The sequence below is a fragment of the Bubalus kerabau genome, chromosome 2 (genome assembly GCF_029407905.1).
Source record: "Bubalus kerabau isolate K-KA32 ecotype Philippines breed swamp buffalo chromosome 2, PCC_UOA_SB_1v2, whole genome shotgun sequence".
In the NCBI taxonomy this organism is placed as follows: Eukaryota; Metazoa; Chordata; class Mammalia; order Artiodactyla; family Bovidae; genus Bubalus; species Bubalus kerabau.
This window is the reverse complement of record NC_073625.1, coordinates 148,536,689-148,563,607: the sequence shown is the minus strand read 5'-3', so window position 1 is coordinate 148,563,607 and position 26,919 is coordinate 148,536,689. Positions and strand designations below refer to the sequence as shown.

At 37.9% G+C, this 26,919-nt stretch overlaps 2 pseudogenes; both read right to left on the bottom strand.

Moving 5' to 3' along the window:
- Positions 1-10,261: 10,261 nt before the first annotated feature.
- Positions 10,262-10,949, bottom strand: LOC129644938 (zinc finger CCHC domain-containing protein 17-like; annotated as a pseudogene).
- A 7,578-nt stretch (positions 10,950-18,527) lies between these two features.
- On the bottom strand, positions 18,528-19,159 carry LOC129644491 (securin-like; annotated as a pseudogene).
- Positions 19,160-26,919: the final 7,760 nt, after the last annotated feature.

Genomic DNA, 26,919 nt, shown 5'->3' with positions numbered 1-26,919 from the left:
ATATAATCCTGAAAGAGTAGTTTCATGCATAACAGTAAAGAAAAAGAAAAACAAAGTGACTAGAGGATGTTCTAAGATGAATCTGATCCCCTTAGCACTGAAAGATTTACTCACTTTAAATAAATATTTACTAAAGACTTAAAGTCATTTTTCTTTGGCAAATAAGAACACTGAAGCCGTCTTAGAAACCAACTTTCTAAACCCTTCTGAAGTAATTTCTACATTAAGAATAATCAGTAAAGTTGCATAGAACTCTATGTCTAATTCTGTGAAGGTTTCAACAATGACAGTAAGTTTTCAATGACACATGGACTAAACACTCCAGTTTCTTGTTTCTTCACCCATAATAATATTTATTAGCTGAAATATTTATTATCTGGCAATTACGAATAGGGAATTTTAAATAAATTTAAATATAAATTATTTGAAGGTAATGAAGTAGCCCCTATGAGTGAGCATCTCCAAGATGTAACCTTTTTACACTTTCAGTTAAAATTACATCAGATATTTTCCAATATTCATTTTAGTATTCACCCATATCAGAAATAGTTTTATGAAACATAAGTTTTAGGAGGAAAATATAGACTCAAAGCTCATTTAACTCATAAGTTTTCCAAGACAATGAGCAACCATTGAACTAAGAAATTCTGCCCAGCTCTAATACTTACATTCAATAAATTCTGAGATTTTTATGACCATTCTAATCCATTGATACATTACCATATGCCAGCTTTGCATTAAGGAGAATAGTGGTGAATGGTACTCCCATTTCTATGCTCACTGCCTCATAAAGTATGTGAGACTTTGCACTAGGTACAAAAGTCTTAAGTTATGAAACTGTTTATGATACAATAGGAAAATTGTCTAATTAAAATGAGAAAACAAACCAGAGTTAAAACATTTTATTATTAGCAAACTTCTCTGATGTTTTCAGAATATATAAAACAAGCTTACAATACAAATACTGTAATTATTTCCCCCAGAATGTCTGAGAACCTATACCTACAATATAAAGTCAAACTAATAGTTGGGGTTAATTTTAAGTTTGGACTACATTACTTGAATTATATTAACAGAAATTCTAATCCAAGAAAAATACATGTGTTGTATGTTACCTATAATATACATATCTGATTAACTGTTCTGCTCTTTCCCAGTAGCACAGGAAAATGACTCAAAATATGTAATGCTTTGGATAGCCACAAGGTTGCCGGCACAAAACTGAAAACTCGCACCAAGACATATTTTATCAGCTTCTTCCATCAGCATTGAGTTGCTAAGGAATTTTATTTTATGACAGGTCAATTTTAACAATATGATTTCTAAAAAAAAAGTTTATTTATATTTCAGAATGTGGACTTCTGCCTGGAACATAGAAATCTGGAAAGATCATAATGATATGAATTTGATATGAATTTTAAAACAACAAAAAGTCAGTTAACCTGCAAAACCACAACTTTTCTTGAATTCATTGGTAACAGGTAAAATTGATAACTTGAAATTGAAGTTAGAAGAATGCAAGGAGACACAGAACACATTTGCTTAACCAAATTACATGGACACCAATGTCACACAAGCCAGTAAGGAAAATTCAGTTAAAATTTGTACTGAATTGCTAGAGGTTGAATGTGGCTCATATGAAAGTAACCCTGAAAGCCAAAGACAAGGGACATTTGTACCTATTCACAGGCTCTTTTTAAAAGAATCTTTTTAATGTGGGCCATTTTTTAAGTCCCCCACCTTTTTTTAAAACTTTTAATTTTGTGTTGGAGTACAGCTGATTAACAATGTAAGTTTCAGGTGGACAGCAAAGGGACTCAGTAACAAGTATACATGTATCCATTCTCCTCCAAAGTCCCCTCTCATCCAGGCTGCCACATAACATTGAGTAGAGCTCCCTATGCTGCACAACCTTGTTGGCTATCCATTTTAAATATATCAATGTGTACATGCTGATCCAAAACTCCCTATCTATCCCTTCTGCCTATCCTTTCCCCCTAGCAACCATAAGTTAGTTCTCTAAGTCTGTGAGTCTGTTTCTGTAAACAAGTTCATTTATATTTCTTTTCAGTTTATGCATATAAAGGATATCACACTATATTTCTCCTTCTCTGACTTACTTCACTTAGTATAACAATCTCTAGGCCTATCCATGTTGATGCAAATGACATTATTTCATTCTTCTTTAATGGCTGAGTAATATCCCACTGTATATACATACCACATCTTCTTTATCAATTCCTCTGTCGATGGACAATAAATGACTTTACATATGCTGAAATATTTTCCCTCTATACCCACTTCCATTCAGTTCAGTTCAGTTCAGTCACTCAGTTGTGTCCAACTCTGCTACTGCATGGACTACAGAATGCCAGGCCTCCCTGTCTGTCACCAACTTCTGGAGTTTACTCAAACTCATGTCCATTGAGTCGGTGATGCCATCCAACCATCTCATCCTCTGTCATCCCTTTGTCCTCCCACTCTCAATCTTTCCCAGCATCAGGGTATTTTTGAATGAGTCAGTTTTTCACATCAGGTGACCAAAGTATTGGAGTTTCAGCTTCAACATCAGTCCTTCCAATGAATATTCAGGACTGATTTCCTTTAGGATGGACTGGTTGGGTATTCTTGCAGTCCAAGGGACTCTCAAGAGTCTTCTCCAACACCACAGTTCAAAAGCATCAATTATTCAGTGCTCAGCTTTCTTTATAGTCCACCTATCACATCCATACATGATGTGTATGGAAAAACCATAGCTTTGAGTAGATGGATCTTTGTTGGCAAAGTAACATCTCAGCTTTTTAATATACTGTTTAGGTTGGGCATAACTTATCTTTCAAGGACAAGTGTCTTTTAATTTCATGGATGCAGTTACTATCTGCAGTGATTTTGGAGCCCCCCAAAATAGTCTGTCACTGTTCCCATTCCATTAAGTGGCTTTTTTTTTCTTTTATCATGAATGGTGGCTTCTCTTGTTGCTCAGCTGGTAAAGAATACACCTGAAATGCAGGATACTTGGTTCAATTCCTGGGTTGGGAAGATCCCCTGGAGAAAGAAAAGGCTGCTCACTCCAGTATTCTGGCTTAGAGAATTCCATGGATTGTATAGTCCCTGGGGTTGCAAAGAGTCGGGCACAACTGAGTGCCTTTCACTTTCACTTTCATCATTAATGGATGTTGAATGTTATTAAATGCTTTTCCTTCCTCTCTTGAGATGGTCATGTGGTTTTTGTCTTTTCTTTTGTGGATGTGGTATATCACATTGATTGACTTGCCTATGCTAAACCATCCTTGGGATTCTAGGATGAATCCAACCTGGTCATGATGTATGATCTTTTTTATGTAGTGTTGGCTTTGGTTTGTTAATATCTTTTTGAGAAATTTTTGCTTATATATTCATCACAGATTTTGGGCTGTAACTTTTTGGTAGTTTTTTTTGTCTGGTTCTGGTATCAGATATCTTGTTTGGGACCCTGAATGCTTCCTGTACCTAGATATCTGTTTCCTTTAGCTTTGGGAAGTTTCCATTCATAATTTCTTCAAATACACTTTCAGTACCCTGTTCTCTTTCTTTTCCTTCCAGGATTCCTATTATGTGTAGATTGGCATGCTTTCTATTTTCCCATAGGTAACTTATATTGCTTCCATTTTTTTTTTTTTTAATTTGGTGTTCTGTCTCTTGTCCTGATTGAGTGATTTCCATTATTCTATCTTTTAGATGACTTATTTGTTTTTCTGCATGATTCATTCTGCTATTCACTGCCTTTAGCTCAGCTTTTGAATTGGTGAGTGAGTTTTCTGACATTTCTTGGTTTCTTTTTATAATTTCTAGTTCATTTAACAGTAACTTTCATTTCTATCAATAGCCTTTCTTAATTCTTTCCTTATTTTCATTATTTCCTTTTTGAACTTGGTATCTATTAGACTGAAGAGTTCTGTTTCTTTCTTTTTTTGAAAGTGATAGAGTCAGGATTGATTTGTTTTGTTTTGTTTTTCAAACTTTAAATTTTTAACTTTGTATTAAAATATAGCCGGTTAACAATGTTCTGGCAGTTTCAGGTGTACAGTGAGGAGATTTAGCCATGCATATACATATATCCTCTCGGCCACCGCCCCTGACCTCGGACTTGGGGTAGTTCCTCTCGGCGCATGTCCGAGGTCAAGGGCGGAGGCCTAGAGGAACAATCCCACCTCCAAGGAACGGTGGCTGCGCAGGTGCAGGAGGACCAAGAGGAGCTAACCCACATTCAAGGTCAGGAGGGGCGGCTGTGAGGAGATACCCCTCGTCCAAGGTAAGGAGCAGTGGCTGCACTTTGCTGGAACACCCGTGAAGAGATACTCCACATCCAAGGTAAGAGAAACCCAAGTAAGATGGTAGATGTTGCGAGAGGGCATCAGAGGGCAGACACACTTAAACCATAATCACAGAAAACTAGTCAATCTGATCACACAGACCACAGTCTTGTCTAACTCAATGAAACTAAGCCATGCTGTGTGGGGCCACCCAAGATGGGTGGGTCATGGTGGAGAGGTCTGACAGAATGTGGTCCACTGGAGAAGGGAATGGCAAACCACTTCAGTATTCTTGCTTTGAGAACCCCATGAACAGTATGAAGAGGCAAAATGATAGGATACTGAAAGACGAAGTCCCCGGGCTGGTAGGTGCCCAATATGTTACTGGAGATCAGTGGGGAAATAACTCCAGAAAGAATGAAGGGATGGAGCCAAAGCAAAAACAATACCCAGTTGTGGATGTGACTGGTGATAGAAGCAAGGTCTGATGCTGTAAAGAGCAATATTACATAGGAACCTGGAATGTCAGGTCCATGAATCAAAGCAAATTGGAAGTGGTCAAACAGGAGATGGCAAGAGTGAATGTCGACGTTCTAGGAATCAGTGAACTAAAATGGACTGGAATGGGTGAATTTAACTCAGATGACCATTATATCTACAACTGCAGGCAGGAATCCCTTAGAAGAAATGGAGTAGCCATCATGGTCAACAAAAGAGTCCGAAATGCACTACTTGGATGCAATCTCAAAAATGACAGAATGATCTCTGTTCGTTTCCAAGGCAAACCATTCACTATCACAGTAATCCAAGCCTATGCCCCAACCAGTACCGCTAAAGAAGCTGAAGATGAACGGTTCTTTGAAGACCTACAAGACCTTTTAGAGCTAACATCCAAAAAAGATGTCCTTTTCATTATAGGAGACTGGAATGCAAAAGTAGGAAATCAAGAAACACCTGGGATAACAGGCAAATTTGGCCTTGGAATATGGAATGAAGCAGGGCGAAGGCTAAGAGAGTTTTGCCAGGAGAATGCATTTGTCATAGCAAACACCCTCTTCCAACAACACAAGAGAAGACTCTACACATGGACATCACCAGATGGTCAACACTTAAATCAGATTGAATATATTCTTTGTAGCAAAAATGGAGAAGCTCTATACAGTCAGCAAAAATAAGACCAGGAGCAGACTGTGGCTCAGATCATGAACTCCTTATTCCCAAATTCAGACTTAAATTGAAGAAAGTAGGGAAAACCACCAGACCATTCATGTATGACCTAAATCAAATCCTTACGATTATACAGTGGAAGTGAAAGTGAAGTCACTCAGTCATTTCTAAACTCTTTGCAACACCATGGACTGTAGCCTATCAGGCTTCTCTGTACATGGGATTTTCCAGGCAAGAGTGCTGGAGTGGATTGCCATTTCCTTCTCCAGGGGATCTTCCTGACCCAGGAATTGAACCAGGGTCTCCTGCATTGCAGGCAGACGCTTTACCGTCTGAGCCACCAGGGAAGCCACAGTGGAAGTGAGGAATAGATTTAAGGGACTAGATCTGATAGATAGAGTGCCTGATGAACTATGGATGGAGGTTCATGAAATTGTACAGGAGACAGGGATCAAGACCATACCCATGGAAAAGAAATGCAAAAAAAGCAAAATGGCTGTCTGGGGAGGCCTTACAAATAGCTGTGAAAAGAAGAGAAGCGAAAAGCAAAGGAGAAAAGGAAAGATATAAGTATCTGAATGCAGAGTTCCAAAGAATAGCAAGGAGAGATAAGAAAGCCTTCCTCAGTGATCAGTGCAAAGAAATAGAGGAAAACAACAGAATGGGAAAGACTAGAGATCTCCTCAAGAAAATTAGAGATACCAAGGGAACACTTCATGCAAAGATGGGCTCGATAAAGGACAGAAATGGTACGGACCTAACAGAAGAAGATATTAAGAAGAGGTGGCAAGAATATACAGAAGAACTGTACAAAAAAGATCTTCATGACCCAGATAATCACGATGGTGTGATCACTCACCTAGAGCCAGATATCCTGGAATGTGAAGTCAAGTGAGCCTTAGAAAGCAACACTATGAACAAAGCTAGTGGAGGTGATGGAATCCCAGTAGAGCTATTTCATATCCTGAAGATGATGCTGTGAAAGTGTTGCACTCAACATGCCAGCAAATTTGGAAAACTCAGCAGTGGCCACAGGACTGGAAAAGGTCAGTTTTCATTCAAATCACAAAGAAAGGCAATGCCAAAGAATGCTCAAACTACCTCACAATTGCACTCATCTCACACACTAGTAAAGTAATGCTCAAAATTCTCCAAGCCAGGCTTCAGCAATATGTGAACCATGAACTTCCAGATGTTCAGACTCGTTTTAAAAAACACAGAGGAATCAGAGATCAAATTGCCAAAATCCACTAGATCATCAAAAAATCAAGAGATTTCCAGAAAAGCATCTATTTCTGCTTTATTGACTATGCCAAAGCCTTTGACTGTGTGGATCACAATAATCTGTGGAAAATTCTGAAAGAGATGGGAATAACAGACCACCTGACCTGCCTCTTGAGAAACCTATATGCAGGTCAGGAAGCAACAGTTAGAACTGGACATGGAACAACAGACTGGTTCCAAATAGGAAAAGGAGTACGTCAAGGTTATATATTGTCACCCTGCTTATTTAACTTATATGCAGAGTACATCATGAGAAATGTTGGGCTGGATGAAGCACAAGCTGGAATCAAGATTGCTGGGAGAAATACCAATAACCTCAGATATGCAGATGATAGCACCTTTATGGCAGAAAGTGAAGAGGAACTAAAAAGCCTCTTGATGAAAGTGAAAGAGGAGAGTGAAAAAGTTGGCTTAAAACTCAACATTCAGAAAACGAAGATCATGGCATTTGGTCCCATCACTTCATGGGAAATAGATGGGGAAACAGTGGAAACAGTGTCAGACTTTATTTTTCTGGGCTCCAAAATCACTACAGATGACTGGAGCCATGAAATTAAAAGATGCTTACTCCTTGGAAGGAAAGTTATGACCAACCTAGATAGCATATTGAAAAGCAGAGACATTACTTTGCCAACAAAGGTCCATCTAGTCAAGGCTATGGTTTTTCCATTGGTCATGTATGGATGCGAGAATTGGACTGTGAAGAAAGCTAAGTGCTGAAGAATTGATGCTTTTGAACTGTGGTGTTGGAGAGGACTCTTGAGAGTCCTTTGGACTGTAAGGAGATACAACTAGTCCATTCTAAAGGAAATCGGTCCTGGGTGTTCATTGGAAGGACTGATGCTAAAGCTGAAACTCCAATACTTTGGCTACCTCATGAGAAGAGTTGACTCCTGGAAAAGACTCTGATGCTGGGAGGGATTAGGGGCAGGAGGAGAAGGGGACGACAGAGGATGAGATGGCTGGATGGCATCACTGACTCGATGGACGTGAGTCTGAGTGAACTCCAGGAGTTGGTAATGGACAGGGAAGCCTGGTGTGCTGCCATTCATGGGGTCTCAAAAAGTCGGATACGACCGAGCAACTGAACTCAACTGATACATGTATCCCTTCTCTCCCAAATCCCCCTTCTATTTTTCGCTTTTTCAGGGGAATTATCTTGATCTTTTAATTGGGAGTGGTTCCTCTGCTTCTTCATTTTACTTATATTTCTTTTACTCCCTGGATTTAAGATAAACAATTATCTACTGCAGTCTTTACTCAATATGTGCTGATTGTTATGTTGTTGATAGCAGATGTGACTGGTGTTGAGAGACTGAACTGGATACTGAGCAGGTCTCTTTGCTCTGTAGTTATCACCGAGGTATCAGGGGTCAGGTCTGCCTCCTAGTTGTTAGCATAGCAGCCCTCAGGTCCATTCTGAGCTGCATTGTGAGATAGGTGGGACTGGAGCACTCCCACCTGCAGAGGAGCCTCTAAGTATTCCTTTCCCAGAGCTGTCCACTGGGGAGTGCGCTCTGTGGTGCTCAGTGTTTGCGCTCACAAAGTACACTGTTGTTGGCACTTCCATTGGCCCCACCTCCACTGCTGAAATGCAGGCAATCTGCGCTGGTGTTCCTCAGGGTGCAGTGTTCACAAAGCTGCAGCACGGATCCTTGGGTGCCAATGTGTTGAAGAAGTCAGGAACCCAGAACACAGTACTTGGACCTTCTGTGGGAGCACTGAAACCAACCCAGACCCTGGCCCTGCTTCTGTGTGCACGCTCCCGCAAAGCCCACAGATGCTGAGGCTGGACCCATCCCAGACACTGGAGTACCTGTTGTCTTGCTGGCAGAGCTCACAGAGGCAGCAACAAGAAAGAGGCGGCTATGGTGGATCTAGCCCTTTCCTCGCTTGTGCATTAATAGTGGGATTTCAGTGGCAGTACATGTCCACTGTACTGTGAGCATGCCAAAAGTGAGGTTGCTATGGTGGGCCCTGGCCCTCCATCCTTGCATACCTTAGTGAGGACATTTTGCTTCTGTGATGGGGCCATGCTTCCTCCATGTACAGCTCCCCTCCACGCCCCATCCAACCCCTTGTGGACCATACCACACTCAAGCCACTTCAGGCTGTTTCTGTGCAGCCAACCCCAATACTCTGAAGCCCAGGGTTCAGCACCCAGACCCTGCATGTACCGGCAGGTGCATATATGGGCTGAGGATCTCAGTGAGGTAGCATGGATCCTCTGTGACCTCTGCCACCCCACCTAGTCTTTTCCTACAATTGGGTTACCTCTGTGGTTCACTGTTGAGTCTCTGCCCCAATTATGGCTACCCTAGATACAGTGCCATGCTGTGATGTGGAGTAAGCAGGGCCTGGGAATTAACTTAGATTAGGCTAAGGTGTGTGATTGGACAGTGACCTCTCTCTTCCCTTCCTGGGGTGCCAGTGTACATATGCTGTTTATGAGTGGAATCCAAGAGTCTTACTGGCATTCTGTTGGTCTCAGTGGTCCTCCAACAAGACAAGAGGGTTTGTTTCTATATCTCTGTTCTTTATAAAGATGCTTTTATACTTTCTGGATCACTAGCCCCTTTTCTTTACCTCAGTTCTATCATTCTACTGCTAATATGCCCACTTATGTCTACTATCAATTACATTAAATTTCGCAGTTAGAGTAACTGAAATGTACAAAAGGGAGCAGACATTGAATAAGAGGATTACTATTTGAGCATTTTATAGATTAGAAAGACTACTGATATCGGTCAGATATGACTGGGATAACATCAGAAACAAGAACTGCATTTTAGTTTTTTTTAGTACTAGGAATTTAAACATAAACCTGAAATGAAACCAACTGACTCACACTGAAGTAAATACAAAGTAAACCAATGATTTTGACTTGAGATGTCTGGTTCAGTGGTCTGATGGAATGTCACAACAAGCTAAGTCACTGCAAACAATGGTTTCCTGGCTGTGACCATCAGCTGTCACTTCTAACATAGCAGAATCATTTTAAGGGAATGGGAAAAGTGAGCACCACTTCTTACCGTGTTCTCCCTCGTACTGCCAGTCTCCCTCTGCCTGCGTCCTGGATGTAGCAGAGACCATCCACCAACCAGGACAGGGTAGGTAGGCCAACAGGGAGGAGCCAATCACTCTGTTCACCTACAGCCAGACTCACCCCTACAGCACTTCCTGTGGCTCTAGCCTGGACTCCTGTACAGGAATCTGGCTCTGGAAGTGGCAGCTGGAGAGGGTAATAAGACCTCCTACTGCATGAAATTGGGTGAATGAATGGGTGAGCTGCAGGGGTCACTTGCATAGGGACCAAGAGTGATAAAGAAACAACTCATTCAGGCAGATGCTTTTGATACCTAACTCCTAAACTTGCCTGTGGCACGAGGAATGCCATCTCCTATGGGAGAGAAGAGGGTGAGAGGCCATATTCTCACTACTGAGTCTTTCTAGGAGCCAGGGCTTCAAACCACAGACTCCTGGTTCCTTCTCTCAACCACCCCCTCTACTCTCCACTCTCAGTCCTTGTGCTTCTTCTTTGTCTTCTTCTTTACTGACCTGCTGTCCTTTGATGTGTGCCTTGTCCTCTTGCCTGTATCACTCTCAGAGTCTGAGCTGTCGGAGTCAGATGGCTTCCTGTCTCTATGTTTACTTTTCTCCTTTCTTTTTCTAGAAGAATTTCTCATGGGGTCAGGCTTTTCAAACTCTGTTGACTTTGCCTTTTCCTTCTCTTCCTCATAGGAGAGTACTTGGTCCCACCTGGTTGCATGAAACAATCCTTTGCAAAGTGGCTTTTACAGCAACACTTCTTGCAGGTAGCGTTCAGGACAGCCTCAAGGGTGATCTTCTGCCCAGTGTAATCCTGGAAGGACCGCCTCCGCCTCTCTTCTTGCTCAATGATAATGTTGTTGGGATCAAGGTCCTTCCCAGTCCCTTAGTTGACAGCCTTCATGGAGAAGGATAATTTTATCCTATCATTTTTTGTCTCTCGGCCAGTAAACTTCATCCACACTTTGTCTCCAACATCTACTATCTCAGAGGGCTTATCCACGCAATAGGATGACATGTGAGTTCAAATCAGACCTTGCTTCTGACAGCCTGGAATTTTGATAAAGGCTCCATAGTCTATGACTTAGCAACCTCTCCTTGGAAAACAGTGTAGAGAGCAGGCAAGTTCCCCATGGTCTCGGGTCTTCCTGAATTCATCCTTAATGTTCTATAGCTCCTCCTTTTCTCTTCTGCTAAAGCTAATTGAAGTGTTTTGGTGTCAGCCTCTGGTCTTCCCCTTGCAGCATTAATGACAGATTTTTAATCACACAGAACTACCTCTTGTCCCTAAAATATAATTCCAGAAATCAAGAATGGAAACCCATTATCCAAAAATATTGTATTTACTTCCTTAAATCATAATTTTCTTGGTTTCAAGGTCAGCTGTAGGACACAAACAAATGAAAGAAAAGAAACAAAAAATAAAGCTGGATGTATGGAGGTATAAATTTAAATAATCTCATTTTATATATGTTTTATTATAGTAGTTAACATCTAAATTTATTTCCTACAATCAGCAAGAAATAAAGAGTTTGAGATTAAATCAGATTAGATTATATTTTGAGTATTCTGTTGGTCACTTTGTGCAATAAACGGGGGGAGTACATGCTATTTGTTTGAAGAACATCTGTCCTACCCTTGCAACAACATCAACGTTCAAGTTAGTGTCAACAAGCCCAAGTGAATTGCTTTTGAAATGTCATGAGCCTACATTTCTCTTTCAAGGCCACTAACAGAAAAAGAATTTTTGAAAAATTACCAAAAGAAGATAAATCTGCAAAGGAAAATGAGTAAAAGTCATGTAACACAGAAAAAATAGCATTTAAAACAGAGAAATATGATCACAAAAATCATTTAATAACTGAAAATGTACAATGTTATGTAAATCTAGGTTGCTTATTATAAAAAATAATTTATTGATTGAAATAAAATTCATTACTTGAAATATTTTGAATATTTCAGGTTGTGTTCCAGTTATCTTGATAAGGAAAAAAGAATTTATATTTAAAAACTAGTTCCCACACACAATGATCTCAAAGATAAAACACTTTAATATTATGATAACATCCTGGAAGAGTTATTGGAGCAAATTGTTGAAGTAAGGTGAAACAGGTGGCATTATGGAATAAAAATAGTTTCCAGTAAAGAAGGGAAAATGAAGGGAGTTCACATATACTAAGCCTTGGTATAAAATACTGTGCTATACTCTTATCTCATTATTTTATTTTACACCCCCCCCCCCCGAAAAATGAACACTGCTCTAGAGTTACAGGTGTGGAAGGCAAGGTTCAATGACAGTCCGTGAAAGAGCTATAGATTTCTATCTCCAAAGTCCATGTTCTTTGCATGAAAGCATAAATATCTGGAGTTTAGCCTATCATATATTTTAAACAGTAAATAACAATTTCATGCCCAATATAGTCATGAATAAGCTCCAGCACTAACTGAATCACCAGGGTGAATTCCCAGAGTTCATCAGGTCATTTTTATTTATAAGGATATTAACTTGATACTGAGAGTGTACATGCAGGAATCACGTCTTGCAGCAGTGTATAGTTTCCAATGAGGCACTTTGCCAAGGATACTTTGTCTTTCTCTTAACCATGGAGACTGGAAATGCAGAAAGGTGGTAAAATTTTTTGAATTAAGTAGATAATGAAAAATGCACATAAAAGATAAAAATTGTTGCATGTCCAGGGGCGTCTGTACAATCTTAAGTGTATCTAAGACTCCTTAACCATCTCCAGAAATTCTAAAATAATCCATATATAGATAAGTCTGTGATACCAAATCAGTTCAGTTCAGTCGCTCAGTCCTGTCCAACTCTTGGAGACCCCATGGACTGCAGCACGCCAGGCTCCCCTGTCCATCACCAACTCCTGGAGCTTGCTCAAACTCATTTCTATCGAGTTGGTGATGCCATCCGACCATCTCATCCTCTGTCATCCCCTTCTCCTCCTGCCTTCAATCTTTCCCAGGATCAGGGTCTTTTTGAATGTGTTAGTTATTTGCATCAGGTGGCCCAAGTATTGGAGTTTCAGCTTCAACATCAGTCCTTCCAATGAGTATTCAGGACTGATTTCCCTTAGAACTGACTGGTTGGATTCCCTTGCAGTCCAAGGGACTCTCAAGAGTCTTCTTCAACACCACAGTTCAAAAGAATCAATTCTTCAGCTCTCAGCTTTCTTTATAGTCCAACTCTCACATCCATACATGACTACTGGAAAAATCATAGCTTTGACTAGACGGACCTTATTTGCCTTTGACTAGAGGCAAATAATGTCTCTGCTCTTTAATATGCTGTCTAGGGCATAGCTTTTCTTCCAAGGAGCAAGTGTCTTTAAATTTCATGGCTGCAGTCATCATCTGCAGTGATTTTGGAACCCAAGAAAATAAAGTCTGTCACTGTTTACATTGTTTCTCCATTTATTTGCCATGGATATGAAATAGCAGCTATAATATTTACTTTAATGGTTAATTCTTCCAAATAAATGACCAAAAGTGTACCACAGTGACATTCAAAACTGTAGCATTCAAGATTTTTCATAGACAGCTCTTCCCTTTGCTGACTACCCGTTCTCTTTACCCTAAATCATTACCTAAATCTTGCTTATGGAAACTGCACTAAAATAAATATTTAACTCAACAACTGAATATGGTCAAATCAGTACCTTACTGATTCTAAGGTAACTCAAGGGCTTAGAAATTATTACAGTATGTCTCTGATATGTGCTTAGTAATTTGGTTAACAGAGGGCAGATAGCTCTTTAAACAGTTTATAAAATACTGTTAAAAAATTCTAGACCTTAATATTTGCTTCATATCTATGGAGAAATGAAAGATTATTCCATAAACAGTGTTAGAAAAAGAGGGTAGTCACCTGGAGAAAAATGATATGTTGCATTTTTACCTCACCTTTTCTCTAAAATTGGACTCATATGTCAGGATTTATAAGAGGGGGGAAAAGCAAGAATCAAAATAGTGTGCATAAAATGCAGCATGAACATATATTACAATCTGAAAAAATAGCATTCTACTGAAAACCATATATATATTTATATTTATGTTACATATGTTACATATATGCACTATACACACCCACCCATATGCACACACCAGGTATTATTTCTAGAGTCTTTTCCTTTTTACTCCTGCTGAACTTTATGAGGCATTCATCTTGGAAGGCTGCTTGGTCCAGAAGAAAGAACTAGAATAAGAATTAGTAGCTCTGTATATGGAGAAGGCAATGGCACCCTACTCCAGTACTGTTGCCTGGAAAATCCCATGGACGGAGGAGCCTGGTAGGCGTCGCTCAGAGTTGGACATGACTGAGCGACTTCACTTTCACTTTTCACTTTCATGCATTGGAGAAGGAAATGGCAACCCACTCCAGTGTTCTTGCCTGGAGAATCCCAGGGACGGGGGAGCCTGGTAGGCTGCCGTCTCAGGGGTCGCACAGAGTCAGACATGACTGAAGCGACTTAGTAGCAGCAGCTCTGTATACAAGTCTCAGCTTTAACATTTCCTGACCATATAATCTTGGGTAAGTTCTTGAACCTCTTTGTCTCAGTTTACCTCAAGTATAAAGCAAAGATTAAAAAACCTTATTTTAATAAAATTCAGTGTGTCATAGTAGCCTCAAAACCTCTCATTGACTTACTAGGACATACTGACTTTTAATCTTTGTTTAAACCTTATTTTAATAAAAGTCAGTGAGTCCTAGTAAGTCAAGTCAGGGGTTTTGAGGCTACAAACCTAAGTCTAAGGGTTTGCTTTGTTATTTCTTGGTTTTGGGTCCTTGAAAAGTGACTTAAACCATTTACACTTTATTTTCACAACTGATATCGAGGATAATATCTATCTACTAGTGGTGCCAATAAAAACAATGAGGCTCAGAAAGTTTAAATGATTTATTCAGAGATGTAAGATAGTGACAGACAGAAAAGTCTACATCTGTTGTCTGATTAAATTTAACCTATTCACAACATTGGCTACCCAAGTGGCTCACTGGTAAAGAATCTGCCTGCCAAGCAGAAAACCCAGGCTTGATTCCTGGGTCAGGACCATCCCCTGGAGGAGGAAATGCCAACCCACTCCAGTATTGCTGCCTGGGAAATCCCATAAGAGAACCTAGTGGGCTACAGTCCGTGGGCTCACAAAAGAGTCAGACACAACTTAGCGACTAAACAACAACAAATTCATAACATTGTAGATCATATTTTCGAACAAAATGTCCTTGATAGCAATATAAAAAGATAAGGACACACATAAATTTTCTTAAATTGCTCTAGATTAGCATGAATAGTACAACTCTAATTATATAACTAAGAAGATTCTTACATACTTTGGGGATTTACAATATATTGACTTCAGAGTTTCTTATTAACATTTAACTGCCTTAAAAGCAGTGAAAGCTTGAAACATCATATCATTAATTTTTAATGACATATTTTCTATCTCTTTGAAAAGAAATATTATTTAGCAAAATAATCTGAAAATCAAAATATGCAGGATTTATTTTTGTATTGGGTTTTTGTGAGAGAGAAGGATTTGGGGGTAATCTTCAGGATAACTAAACATAAATGGCACAACACAGGCTGTAAATTAGTATTAATAACTTGAATATATTTTAGCTTTGGCTAACAGCATATGTCCCTTTCTACACATTCTTTAAATTCAACTTGTTTTGGGATATTTGAAATAATTCTAATATTTACTTTTCTCAAATTAAAACAGTACAACAAATGCTATATAATAAACATGATTCTGGCTGTAGAACCTGACAATTCACAGTCAATCTGGCTAAGAAACTGTACACTAATTAATACAAACGGTTATCTTGAAGAACTCATATTTAGAGCATCAATGTAAAACGTACCCAATGCCAAAGTCAAATTTAAGGCTATCAAATAGTTTTGTTGTTTAAATGTTTCCTTTGGTTATGACATTTTTCCCACTACCATCACATTCAATTAGTAAATTTATTTTATCAGGATGAGTTACACTTCATCCTTACTATCTAAAAGACATATTTTCACATACATAAACATCAGTCAGAAATCAATGTCAAATTATGGAAACTCATTTGAATAAAGAGAAAACTAAAGGGAGTAGATGACAGTACCATATACCCATAATTGCTAAAATAAAAGTTTGAAAGCTGAGTTGATACACAAAAAAATATAATGGAATATTATTATTAAAGATAAGAGTAGAAAAAAGTCTTAGTACACTATTTTTCTTTTTTTTAATTCATTAGTTGTTCTGTCATGTCTGACTCTTTGCAATCCCATGGACTATAGCCCTACAGGTTCCTCTATCCATGGGATTTTCCAGGCAAGAATACTGGAATGGGTTGCCATTTTCTTCTCCAGGGGATCTTCCTCACCCAAGGGCTGAACCTGGGTCTCCCTGCATTACAGGCAAATTCTTTACCAACTGAGCCACTAGGGAAGCCCAGATAGTACAATATAGTGAGCTACAGAAGGAATTCTTTCCATTCAGGTAGAAGATGTTTTAAGTAAAAGACTATGAAATGAAATAAACAGCACTACAAGGTGGTTAATAGATGCTTGTTTAAGGACCAGGTAAATAACCATAATACATTCCTTACTTCCAAGCTCTACTCAGAATTTAGAAATAAGTATTTGAAAAAAACATTTCAAGATCTCTGAGTATTCTTGGTCACTGAGTTAGAACATGTTTTTAATCACTGAACCTATGCGATAATTAATGATAAAACACAGATCAAGAACATGTATTTATTGAATCAAGGGCATTATCAAATTTACTTTCATTTTTATGCAAATATAAATGAAATAAAGCCATAAATTAAAGGGTTGTTAGCATTGTGTTTTGATTTTGTATAGGCTTGCTGGGTAAAGATCTGAATTTTATGATGCTTCATAGTGTTTACCCTCTATCACATATTCAGTCCACAACTTCTAGAATAAGTATGTCTTGAATATCCTAAATAACTGTAAAGTGCAGGAGTTACATAATTTACAGAAATAACGAGGCAATATACATGGCATTCTGTGGTTTCATCAAACATGCCTAAAAGTGAGATAAAAAGCATTCTGATTATGACTTATAAAGATGCTTTCCACAGCATTCTTTATTTCCTTTGTCAAAACTGTTGGGACTGTCATTTTTTTTTAATAGACAAAACTCAAATGTAGTTATTAGATGTTATGCCTTAAAGGATAATGTCTTCAAGTGTGGAACTTCAAATGAAGACTTAAAGAAGGCCATGTAAGAGTATCATGAAAATTAATTTGCTTACAGAAAGATGTAAGCAATCAGATCTGAAGACATTCATACTATCACAATAGCCAAGCTATCAGAAGATAGTTGATAAAAGCAGATGTCCCAACCCATTCTCTGAGGCTTTCTGCTATCTAGGTTCAATAAAAATCAATGGGAAAATTAATTTCAATTGGCAAAGAGTAAAAGATATTTCCTCACATCATTAATATGTATCAAGTATTTCATCACTGTAACTGTATAGACAAAACTTACTCAAATGTTTACTTAAAATGGGTACATTTTACCACATGTAAATTTCCTCTTAAAAAGCTGCATTTCAAAAGTTTATAGGAATTGTAGAAATACTGTGAATAAGAATCTAAGACTCACCCATATATAGTAACCAGGGTCATGAACTCCTTCCAGATTCAGTCGTGAAGACTTTTACAAACATGCCTACATCAAACTAACTGAACATTAATACTGTTTCAGTATTCACCAGATGTATGTGGTCATAAAAAGGCCTGTTCAGGGTCCACACATAGATTTTAGGACCTATCAAATCTGTATGTTTAACAACTTTATGACGTGATTACTAGAATTTGCACATTTGAAAAACAGGGTTTTTGTTTCTCCAGTCCTGATTATGATTATTTTTCTACTCAGTTTTTCAAGCAAAATTCTTTCAGCTTTAGTTTCTATTACTCGGTGAAATGTCCACAGTTTTATGGACTTCTGCTTTCCAGAATCCAAATATTGGGGTATGTACTGACAACATCCTAATCAAGAATTCAAAAAAGAATAAATACTATAAAAGGCTAAAGATCTCCTACTTTGGTTCATTACATCAGGTAATGGAGTGAAAGGAAATAAAAATATGGCATTGGCACTTCCAATGTCACCTTCCTAGGTATAAAGGTATTAAGGTTATGAACTTTGGTCAAAAACAAAGAAAAAGCTTCAAGCACTTTAGAAGCAATTTAATATCTTGAAACAAAACATGAACAAAAACCAAAAAGGACTTTATAATTTCGCTGGTGCTAGTGGTTCAGTCACTCAGTCATGTGTAACTCTTTGCAACCCCATGGACTGCAGCCTGCCAGGCTCCTCTGTCCATGGAATTCTCCAGGCAAGAATACTGGAGTGGCTAGCCATTCCCTTCTCTAGGGGATATTTCTGACCCAGAGATTGAACCTGGGCCTCCTGCATTGCAGGCAAATTCTTTACTGTCTGAGCCACCAGGAAAGCTCTGTGTGAGTGTGTGTGTGTGTGTGTGTGTGTGTGTGTATACATATACATATATATATATATATATATGTATATGTATATATACAGACATGGACTATATACCCCATGAAGTATATAGGGGTCACACAGAGTCAGACACGATTGAGCAACTTTCACAAAAAATATGTATATTCCTACCAGGGAAGCCTAATAAGCCTTTTTTTTTTTTTTCTTTTTTAGGAAGAGTCTGTTAACCAAAGAATTGCTTTATTAATACAAATTATTAATACATACCCAAAATGTAAAGTGCTAAGAAATTTAAATATCTAAGTCATAGCAAACAGGTGGCAATTCAACATCCAGAGTCGACAGAATGCTTGAGAGAGACTGCAACAGATTAGACTCCCACAGAGGAGGAGACATCTTCAGAGGCGAAAAGGGGCCCACGTGTAACAGCTGTTCAAGCTCCCTCTCCTCATCAAGGATCATGAGAGGCACTCCATTCAAGGGGAGGTGTGCGATCTGGTGCTCCTCAGGCAGGTTAAAATTCTCAAAATCTAGTGGATTGAAGGGAAAGAATTTTTCTATTTCCGAATAGGTGTCATCTGAGGCAGGAACATAACTTTTTGCTTTAACAGTCTTCTCAGCAATCTTTTTGGTAAAGAAAGTTGTCTGTTTCTGTCTGAGCGGTCCATTCATCTTAACCAATTTTTCTGTAGCTCTGTTGACAGTTCCCAAAGTCTTTCTGGCAGCTTTTGATAAAGCTGGTGGAGCATCAAACATTTGTCAACACGTGGCATTGAAACCTGAGATCTTCCATCTAAAGCTTTGACTAAAGGCATAGACCCCATGTTCAGCCTGTCCTTCGGAGCCACATGGGTGCATGGTTCATATATACATGTGTATATATATATATATATATATATACACTATTCCTCCTTCTCTCTCTTCCTTCTCTCCATCTATCCACACAGAAGTAGTTTTCTAAGAGTATTTCCTGGCTGGCAAAACTGGTGGTAAGGAAGAAATAAGGAGAGAAGGGGTCTTATTAATATATATGTAAGAACAGTGATGTAGAATTTTAAAATTTTAATGTGATCACAAATATTTATGTTTTTAAAACTGGGGAAAAGAGACCAGACAACTAAGGAGTAACAATGCATCATTTTGTTGAAATTCTTTTATTCTTTATCTGTTTTGCATAATATTTTGCTTCCTGCCTACCATTGCTGTCTTTCTTCTCTCTCCCTGACTCCTGACTTTTCATTCTACTTCACACTTTCTTGTTTCTTGCATTTATTAATCCGTATATAATATGATTGCTTTCTCTTCAGGTGAACAGCTTATCAAGTTTTTATAGTTACGTACTTTAAATATTTTGGAGGACAAGATTTGACGTAAAGTGGATACCACTTAATAACAAGCTGTATTTAATTGCATTTACCTCTACTTGCTTTAAACTGATCTTTGTCCAGTACAAAAATCCTATGATAACCATCCATAAAAATTATGAGATAGCACACACAATTTCAGGGTCAGCTTTTCTGCACGTGGTTGAAAACACATGCTCTTCCGAGGCATATACATTAAGTAAAACCCAAGATTTAGAATACAAATACTCTTAGAATATAAGTCTGTCAGACTTTGCAAGGGAAAGATAAATATTTCATTTATTCAATTTGTTCTTGCCTTTAAAAGAAAAATACTTTTGAGAATGGCTGATAAAGAACATCCAGCACTTGTTTTCATGGAAATCGATGCTCTGTGAAGCCATTTACTAAACAGCACCTTGATTGCCTGAAAGAGTCAATGTGTCTTATAAAGAGAGGTTTCCAGGAAGCACAAAGAAGGTCTTGTACAACATTTACGCAGTGCCATTTTTTTAAAATAGGTTAAATAATTTGTTAACATGGTTTTTCTTCCAAAACATTTTGAAAATAGAAGACTTTTAAAGTTGAATAATCATTTTAGCAAGGTGAATCCTTCAGAGATAACAGAAAATTCTTGGGAGATACAATTAAAGTTATGACAAAGTACAAATTAAAAATTGAGCACATACTTCACTATGAAAGCTTCCATATATCTAAGATATAATTCTGAAGAAACTTACATAATAAAGCTGTCATTTCTTAGACAATGTCATTTCATGAAATTACAGACTTTTCTTATCACGGTTATATTTTATTAAAATTATAAATTTACTTTCTCATTCACAATGGTTTTAGTCACCAGTTTTAATTTTGATACTCTCTTAAGTCTCAGAAAATATATATATTGTACAATATAAGTAGTAGGTATGTTGTGTATATATGTAACATGTATACAGGTATATGTGAATAGATAAAACAATCATATAGGTATGTGTATATGTACAGTAGGCATATGCAGAGGGTAATGTGTGTGTGTGTGTGTGAATGTATTGATAGGGACTTTGTTTTGACTCCACATCCTGTAAAATGTAAGTCCTCAATAAGTAGGTAATGAATGACTTAAGTTCCAAAATTTAGTATTAAACTTAAACTGAAAAATCTTTTTGTATCCTTGAAAATATACTATTCAACTATCCAAATGTGGCTATTTCAGTTATCCTCAAATATAAACTTTTCTTCTGAATCTCATGCCACAGGCTTTACTATTTTCTTGAGATGAATAAGGACTACCTTATTGCACAATACTACCGACCTACAACCTATTATATAACCTAAGTTAAAAAACATCCTAATAGGACATTCCTTTTCTAACTTCAAGATAATCCACCATGAACAAACATCTTTCAAAGTGTCCTTCATAAGTTATTTTTCACAGGATATTATAAATAATAATATTGCAATATTCTTATTCAGGTAAACATTTTCATAAACTTTTATGCATATAATGGCAATATTATATGAAACAAAAACAATATAAGGCTAAAAAATGTGATTCATTTATTCAAAAAAGCATGTTCCCAAGCATTGCTCTAGGAACCAAGAATAAAAAATAAGACAGATATGATCCATGATTTGATAGAAATTAGTCTATCAAATTAACAAGACTATGACATTATTTGCATAATGATACAACACTCTTAGTCACATTCCATCTTGTGATAGAGGTGTTTTATTTTTTTTTATTTTTTTTTAAATTTTATTTTATTTTTAAACTTTACATAATTGCATTAGTTTTGTTTAAATTAGGTAAACATTAACAGAATTAGCCTAGAATGAAAGAGCTATAAAGATATTACTAAGTATACACTAAGATTTTACTAAGTAATATATTAAGATTTTACTGAGATATCATCTAGCTTTATCTTTTTATGTGCCAGTGATTCTACATGGTCTCAAATCCCTGACCTCAGCACCTGGAGATCAGGCTACTGATCAATACAAACCTCACCATCTCCCCTCCTGCCATCAGAAGATACATTCTCTGCTCAATACCCAGGAATGTTATAAGTCTCTCTAAACAATTGCTCTCATACTGCCTTGTTTCACTTCTCCCCTAATCCTCACAGTCTTCCTTTCATGCTTATAAACTTCCAGTTTTCTCAGTATTTTTTAACTATTGGCCAATCAGAAAATCCTGAGAGAATCCCATTGACTGTCTAAGTGTGTCTAAATTGGGAAAGCATGACTTCTAGAGAGGTTCATCTGAAGGGCTGAATCTAGGGTGACACATAAAGTCAGGCACATTGCTCTCAATAAGTCACACCCACTCCCTCTCTAAGGCCATATTCAGAAGTCTCACTATAATGGGAATAATTCTCTGATCTCCAAGATGAGCTGTCTGTAAGGATGCTCCATCATTCTATGTCAAATGAGCTTTCTCATTCAAATACTACATAATCCTAAACGCAATGAGTAAACATTAAATGGTTTCAGACTGGGGAGTAACATAGTCACATTTGAATTTTAGAAAACCCTCTAAATGCACGTAAGGGATATACATTGAATAGTATGCAGCAGAAGTAACCTTCTGCTGGTGGCAATTCAAGAGAAGGATGTTTGCTTGGATCTAGATAGTGACTGTGAGCATGAAGAAAAGTGCCAGATCTGAAGTAGGAGACAAAGTCCTTGCTGTGACCTAAAAAGCTGAAGCTGGTATGGTTAAAGAATATTTTTTTTCTTGCCGTGAGGAAGTTGACTTCTAGCAGCAGCAGCAAGGAAAACAAAAGAGTAAAAATACCTATCTTAGAATGTGAGTAGTGCGTTGAACAAAGAAAAAAGTAAATAAAATAGCATAGATCACAAAGCTGGGGATAAGGGTTGTATAATGAAATATCCTGATCAGATGATGCATCTTCAAGAACAGGTCATCTAGGTAACACCTCAAGGCAGTAAGGAATTGAACCACAGGCAAATTGAAGTAAATACGGTGGGCAGCGGGGTAGGAGGCGACAGACATGGTAAGCGGGGACACTAACCCAGTGTGGGAGGGATGACCAGAGCATGAGAGCTCTGCGGAGAGGCTGCATGGGCCTGGGGGCTTTGCCCTCCATGGTTGCTAGCCAGCCTCCGCTCTCGCCTCACTCCCTGGATGGGCCAGAACCAGGAGAAGCACAGGTGCAGCCCCGGGGCCCCATCACCTTTGACCTCCATCCTAGTACCTGGGGGCTCCCTGAGTTCCCGCCTCCGCTTCCAGGACCTGGGGAGTCTCCTTCCCTGCCGACCTAGTGCTGCTGTTGAAGTGAGTGAGACCCGGAAGTTGTGGAGGAAAGAGACTGGAGGGGTTGGAGGTAGGCCTGAGGTCCACTTGGTGTCCCTGCGGTGAGGACAGAGCTGAGGACCGGAAGGTGAGATGCTGCCTCCGGGCTCCTCAGACCTGGCCTCCTCCTCTGAGGAAGCCTGTGCAATAGCCAGAGCTGCACAAGTCGCATGAGTGTGGGGCTTGGCCTGTGGGGCCTGGTAGACAATTATGGGATTTCAGCTTTTCCTCGAGACAAGTGAGAGCCATTCAGTTTTGAGCAGAGAAATAACACTATCTGGTTTAATGGGGCCCCTGGCTGTTGTGTAGGTATTGCTTATAGAAGTGGAGAAGTTTGTTGAGACAACTGAGCATCATTTGGTGATGTGTCCCAGGATAGTAGTGATGAAGGTGGTGAGAAGTGGATCCTGGAGGTAGGGATGTAGATAGAGATTTTTGTAAATGGAAGAGGCAGCAGGAAAGAAACAACAATCTGTTTATATGTTTCATTCTCTTTATGCCCCCTGCCTGGCACCAGTTCTCAGGTTACATGTGTCCCATCACCGCTTTCTCTTCTTGTGTGCTTTTGTTCTTTTCTTGACTGATGATGTTAAACAAACCAAGTATAGTTAAACCTCAACTTTAAAGAGTGAAACATGTTTACTTTCTTTGGGCTTTCTTCTCAGTCACAACATTCAATTGTAAGTCCCCAGAAATCAGCAGAGACCGGGATGCATAGAGTCAAACACAGCCTTTCTCAGATTAAGGCTGTGTTCCTTCTATTAATACATTGGTGTTTTATGAATTAGGTGCATTCAGTCCCTGGGAGTAAGATTGAAAACACATAATCGGATTTTTTTTTTTTTTTTTACTGTTTTGAACGGTTTAATGATTATCATTTATTTTGAAATTTCCTATAGTCTTATAGAGAAAATATATGATTTTTCTATTTATCAAAAGTGATCACATCTTTATATAAGATGAAGAAACATTTTATCAGATTATGCATTATTTGGTGTCATCTGATTCTTTTTATTCCCCCATACAATGCAACCGTTTATAATCATTTATGTGTTGCAATTGCTTTTTTCTTTTTAATATAGTGGGAATGACTTTTTTGTTTCACTTGAAGGAAGAAACTTTTGGTGGTGGACTGAGTGTCCAGGGAAGGGAAGGAGAGAGTTAGGGATTTATTGTTTATTGACACTTTTTAGTTTTTGTTTTTTTTTTCTATCTCAATAAACCTGTTTATTTATTTATTTATTTTACAGTCTTTTTTTTTTTAATTTTATTTTATTTTTAAACTTTACACACATGTATACCTGTGGTGGATTCATTTTGATATTTGGCAAAACTAATACTTTTTAGTTTTAGATTAGGCTTCCCTGATAACTCAGTTGGTAAAGAATCTGCCTGCAATGCAGGAGACACCGGTTCTGTAGATTCACATGTAAGTTGTAAGGAATAATATAGAAATATCTCATGTATTCTTTACCTAGTTTCCCTCATGGTAACATTTGAAAAAAATTATGATACAATATGACAACCAAGATATTTATATTGATACAGTCAAGATGCAGAACATTTCCATAGCTACAGGGATCCTGTTTGTTGTTCTTTTATGTGCTGTGCTGGGCTGTCATGCCCAACTCTTCACGATCCCATGGACTATACCTGCCAGGCTCCTCTGTCCATGGGATTTTTACTGCCAGGAATACTGGTGTGGGTTACCATTTCCTCTTCCAGGAGATCCAGACCCGGGAATCGAACCCACGTCTCCTGCTTCTCCTGCACTGGCAGGCAGATTCTTTACCACTGCATCACCTGGGAAGCCCTGAGTTCTTTTGCTGCCATACCCAATTTGCTCCAAGTAACTATCTTCTAAATCCCAGCAACAACTGCTCTGTTTTCTATTTATATATAATTTTGTCATTTCAAGAATGTTAACATAAATGGAATTATAGAGTAACTTACCTCTTAGGATTAGCTTTTTTCACCCAGCATATTTCTCTGGAGATTTATCCAAGTTGTGTGCATTAGTAGTTCTTTTTTAATTTCTGAGTAATTTTTCATGGTATAGATATTACACAGCTACTTTAACTGTTCACCAGTTGACCATCTGGGTCATTTCCAGTGTTTAGGCTGCTACTAATAAAGCTGATATAAAATATTTATATACGGGTTTTGTTGTGAACATACATGTTCATTTCTCTAGGATAAATGTCCAAGAATGCAATTTCTGAGTAGTATGGTAGTTGCATGTTTAGTTTTATAAAAACTGAGACACTTTTCGAAGTGACTGTACCATTTTACATTCTCATCAGCAGTGTATGAGTGATCCAGTTTCTATGAATCCTTACCAGTATTTGGTGCTGTCACTCTTATTTTATTTTAGGCATTATGGTAACTAATATCTCATTGTGGTTTTAATTTACGTTTATTTGCCATCTGTATGTCCTCATTAATGAAAAGTCTCTTCTGCCCATTTTCTAATTGGATTATTTGTTTTTATTATTACTATCATTGAGTTTTGAGACTTCTTTATACATTCTAAACACTTGACCTTTGTTGCTGGTACTTCCAGTGCTATGTTGAATGAGTGGTGAGAGTGGATATCCTTATCTTGTTCTTTGTAGATTTAAGCATTTACTCTTTGGCTATTAAATATAATGTTAGCTATACATATTTTTTTGTTGTGGATGCTTTGCATCAAGCTTATTCTTATTTTTGTCATATATGGATGTTAAAATTTGGCAAAAGCTTTTGCTGTATATGTTGATATAAGCATTTTGAGCTAAGGAGTAGATAGGCCCCAGACAGTAGATAGACAGCAGAGCTGCAAATGCTAATTCTTTGAGATGGGATACTAATGAGAGCATTGAGCCCTGGGCTGGGTGCATTCGTGTGGATTTCCCAGCCTGACACATGCACAGAGAAGGCCCTCAGTCTAGGGGAAGGACAAATGGAGGAAGAAGATGCCGGCTATAATTCATATTGGCTGAGATACATGCACACTCCAGGACCAAATATGGAGATGATTGGCAAGAAACAACCTGGAAAACTGTCCCATGTAAGGACCATTAGTCACCCTCATAACATGTAAGTCATTCAGAACCCACCTGTGTTCTTTCACTGGTACTTTGCTCCCAATAAACACTTTTATATTTTTCACAATTTTGGTTTCTTCACTGAATTCTTTCTTCAAAGACGACAAGAACCAAGGTCCTTCTTCCATCTTTTCACTGCCAGAATCAATATGAATTTTAACTTCTGTAATATGTTGATATGGTGGATTACACTGATTTATGTTCAAATACTGACCAAGCTTTGCATATATGGAATAAACTATACTTGATTATTTCTAATTCTTTTAACTATTGTCAGATTCTACTTGCTAATAATCTGTTAAGGATCTCAGCCTCTGTATATATGAGGAATGTATGTTTGTAGTTTTCTTTTTGGGGGGTTCTGACTTTTTGCCTTATTTTGATATTTAAGTAGTACTAGTTTCATAAAATGAATTGGAAATTTTTATAATCTTTTATTTTTTTTGAGTTTGTGTTCATTCTTTTTTGGTAGAATTCTCCAGTGAAGCCCTTTGGACCTAGGTATTTCTTTTTTGGGATGTTCAAAATTGTGAACTCAGTTTCTTTAATATTTATAGGGCTACTTAAATTACCTATTTCATATTAAATGAATTTTGAGAGCTCGTGATTCTTTTTTTTTTTTTTTGAAGAATTGCTCCATTTCTTCCTTGTGTCAAATCCATTTGTGTAAAGTTGTTCACAGTATTTCCTTGTTATTATTTTGATGCCTGAAGTGTTATTGTGATATTCTCTATTTAATTCTTGATATTAGTAATTTGCATCTTTTTTGTTTTTTTTTTTCTGTTTTGCTAGAGGTTTGTCCAATTTTAATATCTTTTCAAGGAACCAGCTCTTTCTTCTCTCTTTGTTGATACTTCTATATTGTCTTCTGTTCTCAACTA